Below are 6,434 nucleotides of genomic sequence, written 5' to 3'. Positions count from 1 at the left end.
CTCTGTAAGCAGCGAAAGTGGCCCAGAGTTTGTCTATAGAAAGTAAAATGTTATTTACCTGTCACTGTGGCCCAGACTGGACAGCATCAAGTTTAACCTTTTAATCCTGGCAAGTTATACACTCAGAGGTAGTATAATGTACAATGTAATACTGGTTACATATTAAATGAAATTAAAATAGCTAAAAAATAAAACTAACTTTGAAAAGGACAATGTTCAAAAACATTGGTGATTATGAAATAAAACATTTACTATTAATGTGCTGTTCATGAGAGACCTGGAGCCATTAAAACAAACAGAGAAACAATGCAGAAATCCCACTGTAAACTAATGCATTATGATGATGCCTTTGAGTTCCTCAACTGCATGAAACTCAATGGCTTACTGCAAAGGTATTTAAGATGTGCACACTTCAAGGATTTGCCAATTTCAGCTAAGTAAGAACTGTTTGAGACTGTGTTCTTTAATAAAGCTTATGGAAGGTCTAGACTTCTGACTGCCACTGTATGGGGAAGCTGTTCTGTGAAATCAGAAATAGAATTCGAAATAGGGACAGTGAACCTTCAAAACCATTAAATCACTAATAAATAATGTACCAACATGTTGAAGTCCGTGAATTAGATGTGAAGGTCTTAGAAGGTCTTAGAAGACGTTAAGATGTAGAAGGTCTGAAATAATTACAATACAATATATATGGGCAGGTGGTTGTAGACAAAAATCCAACATCAAAAGAGCTTCAAATGTCTGTGCCATTCATGCATCACAGCAGACAAATTAAACTAAAGCAACACCTTAATAGTATCATGAATTTAATTACCAAAAAAAAAAAGACATGGCTAGAAATGGTGACCTGACGAAAAAAATGAATAAGCTAATATTTTGTTAAATTTCAGTGTATTATAATAATTTTGTTGTTGTTTTTCAGTGATTTCAGATTTATTCACCCCTACATGTCCAGTAAAATGTAAACTTACAAAAAAGTTGGTTATTCCCAATAGCTCAGCTGCTCTATTGCAAGCACCTATATATAGGCCAAGTACACAGATAATTAAGGATGCCACTCTTCTTAACTGTCCACAGACAGTTCAGTAAATTACAGGAGTAAACCTCATTGTACAACTGAGTTTACTCCTGAAAAAGTCACACAGTGACAACACCTTTTGTATAAAAGCATTATATATGATGCAGTGTGGGAAAACCCGTCGGATGTCGCGCTGGGACGTTTTCAGGAAATTCAAAAAATAGGTAGAATGTCTTTTTTTTTGTCAAAATTAGGTTTTCATTAAATTATTATTCTATAACATCTTGGCTATCATCTCTGAAAATATCTCAGGTGAAATTCACTTGTTTAGTGCATAAAAACAGCAATTTATTGCAGCAAGTAGAAATGACTGCGTCTTTCGTTAAGAAAACGCTGCTGAGGTGCTTTCCCTGAACACCACAAAAACAGTTAACCTACCAAAATAAACCACGTAACATATTTAGTAAAGGCATATCAATTCACATTCTCTGTCAGTCCTGTGTAAACTACGGCACGCAAAGATTATTATTATTATTATATTTAATATCTTGAGATATTGCAGTATAGCGCTCCTAACTTGACAGACAGCTCTCGTTAAACCCGTAAAGTGAAAGTGAAAGCCGTCTCACTTTAAAGACGTTTTTCTTAAAATTCCGTTCCTGAAAATCATCGCTATCAGCCAACTTAAGATAGCCATAACTTTGGTTACGTTCAAGATATGGACAAAATAAAAACAGCTTTCATGTGGTATCAAAAGCTAAAAAATGTACAATTTCACCATGTGTTTTCCTAGATCACATCACATATGTACAGAACTGAACGGAACAGCTAGTTGTTGGCACAGTGACATCACCAGTGTTGGGGAGTAACTAATTACATGTACCAGAATTACATAATTTAATTAAAAAATTAAAGGTAACTGTAATCTGAGACAATGTGTAATTAAATTACAGTTACTTACGAAAATGTTAACAATTACAATGTTTCAGGAGTTTAGGAAAAAGTAGAACAAATGCCTGTTTTATCTCCTATTTGGATTTATGCATATGCATTCTGAATGTTAATAGATGTTTTTTAAGATAGATATTTTTTAGGATTCCTTTCATGCAAAGATTTTTAATTCAAAAACAGCATCATAGCTAATAAACTATATTTCTTAAATTTGTATTTAACATCAGAATGATTTAAAAGTAAAAAGAGGTGCAAAGTCTGTTTTGGGGTGGCTGTACTTTAAAATGACATTTTTCTAATCTTTATTCAAGTGATGAAGGATTTTGAAAGTCTGACAGTAATCAGTGTTGAGTACTACTGTAAGGATAACCCTGCCTTTAAATTTTTGATCAAATGAATAATAGTTGAAAACATTCATTAGAAATTTTGTATCCAAGTATCCAAAGTATTCAAATGTAATCAGTTACATTACTTTAATAAAGTAATTTAAAATAGTTTCACTACTTATTACATTTAAATAGAGTAACTTGTCATTTCTAACCTATTACAATACTGGATATCACTCTGTTTTGACAGCACTCTTGTTTGTAGTTTACTTCAGCTGTAAGAAGACAAAGCATTGCTATTGTTATCATGTCATTCATCAGTCATCGTGAGTGACTCGTGTTCTGTACATACAGACAATTGACTTGACAAATTTGCATCTGCATTTAGCCTCAGCGACCACTACAACTTATGGTGCAGGAAGTCCTGAGGAAGGGTCACACAACTGGACAAAGCAATTTTTCATAGTCCACCTTTATGCTAAAGCTTCTGGAACTCATTACTAAAACATTACGTTTTAATATAATAAACTAAACTGCTATTGTGATCGGCACTTATTAGAAATATAGCAAAGATTTCACAGTGTGCTGGGAGAATTCTATCCACCTTATTTTTCCTGTAATTTTATAGATCTGGCTTCCGATCTCATCCACGTCCAGCTTTTTGAGCTGCACAAAACAGCTTGTTTTGCTGCTTTATACTGCAAATTGGTGTGCCTTACCATATTATTTTAATGTATTATCTTAATTACGAACACACTAGTTTGAAGTGCAGTTTTACTGTTCACTGCGTTTTGTTATTCTTCTTGTTATATAAAGGATAATGAACTGGAAGTCTCTCCCGTAGATTTCTGCGTTGAAGAATAAGGTGGATACTGGAAGCTTGTGTAAATCTTGTGTAGAATTTAGTTTTTAGTTGTCATACATGTATGTGTGGTTCTTTTATCAGTGCTCTATTTAAAAAAAAAAAAGTAAAATAGCAGAGATGTTGTGGCATTCCATTCACAAACTTTTATGTGTTTGGCAATTTTACAAGTTTGTTTTCCTAAACAAATTTAAAGGAAATCTATAAGATGTGTGTTACAGAACCAATAATTAAATTTGTCTTCAATGAATGGATGAAGTGCTGCTGGCTTTTTTATTTCCACTCCTAATGCTGTAACACACAGCAGAGCTCCCTAATCCTGCACAATGCATTGAATGTTTTTAGATAACCTTTTATCTTTAAATATTTCACTTTTCCTAAAACACACAGTATATTATTGAGAAATGATGAGTTTGAGAGTTCTGCGTTGAGTCACAGATCAGACTTCCCAAAGCAGTGTGGCGTTCTAGCGCTGTTACTTCACACCGTGAATGTAGCTGTGGCCACGGCAGGCTGTTTCCCCTTGGATACATAAAACGGCAAGCTAATTACTGTGCTAAACCTATTCATAAATCATGTCTGCTCATATTGAACTAATGCCACATGAGATGCTGTGTCAACGTTTTCTTTAGCACGAGTGTGTTAACTACTGGACATGCAAAAACAAATTAATGCAATGCTTGCTATTAAGGGTCAGTAAATAAAAACATAATTGAAGGCACAAGCACAGATAACAGTATTTAGGGAGTTTTTAGTGGCTTTATTTCATGAGTTGGCTTAATGGCTTAATGACGTTGAACATTATAATGTGGTAATTTGGGTACAATCTCAATACTGGGAAAGGGGGAAATGACTATATAGCATTCAAACACACTGCATCTTGTGCTGACTTTTTGAATTTATGCTTTTTTTTCTTTCTTTCTTCCTTTCTTTCTTTAAATAATACTGCATCCAAAGTCGTTCAACACATGGTTTTCTCATCTGTATGTGTCTCATCAATATATAGTAGCTGCACGTACAGTTTTTTTTTCTTATTAGGTTATTAAAGGATAGTTCACCCAAAAGTAATTTGATTGGATACTAACATTCTTCAAAATATCTTCAACTGAAGAAAGAATGTCATACAGGTTTGGAACAACTTGAGGGTTTGTAAGTGATGACAGAACTGAATTGATTAAATGTATCCAGTGAAATCTACAGTATAAGCACATACAGTATGTGGCAGGTACAGTGAAGTTTCTAGACACTGTAGTCCAGACCTGTTATAGTGTGAGTGCATTAATCAGAGACAGATAGAAGGGTGATAGAAGCAGTTTCACATGGCAATCATCATGTGAAGTCTCTATGCTAAAGAGATCTTTAAAGCTGTTTGAAACCAATTGGGGCTAATGTAGAAGCATACTGTCCTCAGGCAGAGACAGAGGAAAGGTGGGGAGTAAAGAGACGTAAGGGAAAGAAAAGAGAAAAGGCTCAGGAGGACAGGAGATGGAGGGAAAGAGGAGTAAGAGAGAAAGATCTCACAGGGGAGCTGTGTGCTAGAGCATTGTTTACCTGAGATGGGTCGATGTGTGGGTGGTGAGGGGGCAGACTACTCTCTGAATCTGTCTTTCCTTCATTCTCCATCTCACAAAGACAATGTTTTTTTTAAACATTGTTAGCCTACGGCAGTGATTGCTATCCGCTGACCAAGACTGTCTTAGTCATCACCCAGTATACAACAGGACATCATTCTAAATCAGCTTTCAGACGGTGCCAAATGCCTGTTGGTACACTTAAAGTGGAGCAGAATATTTGCCTATAGTATACAGAAGACATTTTCAAAACTTTACAATTTAAATTTTAATTATCTACAGTACTGTGATCATAAAAGCTGCAATTGACCAATCAGACTCTTGCAGCAGCAAGCCATGTGAGGCAGTATTTAATGAAACTGTAAGTATGAGTTCAGAGCCTAGAGAAAATATTCTTTCTCGCACAAGCTGTTCAGCTGTAAAACATGAAACAATTATTTGAGAGGTGTCAGGAAACCACAAGAGTGCCTCATGTTAAGCATCGTCAGTGATTATGAATTCACACAATAAACACTATATGAAAAAATAGGTAAATCATTAACCCTAGCCCTATATCCCTAACTTTAAATAAATAAAAGGATCATGTCAGTACTATTTCATCAATTGTTGTAAAATACTGAACAAATACTACACGTAACACTGAATAAATCAGCAAAATTATGTAAGTGAACAAGCTCACAGTTCCAGTTCCTAAATCTGAATTGAATTTGAGGAAGCAGGCAGGATGCAAAATTGCATTTTAAAATTGAAATTAATTGATTCAAATAAATTTTAACAAACACTTGGCAGCACTGTTTACAAGGATAGCTAGATTTTCTGAAATACTCAAGTTAATTCCTAACATTATTGCAGCCCTCTTTTTCCTTTTTAAATCCATTTTAAATCCAGAGGTCTAGATCATATTTTAGGTGAAATTAATACAGGATTACAGATCTTTGCTTCTTACTTTGCTGTACTGACAAACAACTCCACCTAGTGTTACTTCAGAGACTTCTCCAACACAGCCTTCCTTTAATACAGATATGCTAACTGTGATTGCAAAACCACAGATAGCAATACCAAGTAGTATGAAACTACTAATAAGGTCAGTTGTACTGGTATCAATGTTTTTATTTTATTTTTATTTTTTTAGCTTTTTGGCTAAACTCTTTGCATTGTTATATTTTATAGTTTCACCTCTGAGGCATGAATTTGATTTGCCATTGCTTGTATGACAAATCTTAGAAATTGAAAATCAGAGAGCATGCTAATAACTGAACCAAGTGAAAGCAGCAGGGTAGTAAGGATTTGGAGTATTACTGTAAAATATGACAACACCTTCTTCAAAGATTCATACATGCCACATTTATAAACAGTACGTTTGATTTTGGAAGGACACGCTAACATTTTCTTTTCTCAATCAGCAAGAACCGCCCGATTCTGAAGCGTTCCTTCCCATCAGGATCTATATTAATCTGAGTTGAGACAGCTTGCAAATTGAAAGCAATGGAGAGAAGGTGAGCCAGCGATATGACTGCTGCTGTGCTATCTAATTAAGCCCTGTGAGACTTCAGTCAACCAAACAAGACCCAAATTACTCTACAGGTCATGTGCACATACCTTGCTATGAATAATGCTGTACTCCACACTCTGCACTCGTACACAATAATACACACACACACTTGTTTTTTCCCCAAATTAGTGATAATACATTAACAGAACAA

The sequence above is a fragment of the Labeo rohita genome, chromosome 7 (assembly GCF_022985175.1).
Source record: "Labeo rohita strain BAU-BD-2019 chromosome 7, IGBB_LRoh.1.0, whole genome shotgun sequence".
NCBI lineage: Eukaryota > Metazoa > Chordata > Actinopteri > Cypriniformes > Cyprinidae > Labeo > Labeo rohita.
This window is presented reverse-complemented; position numbering follows the sequence as displayed.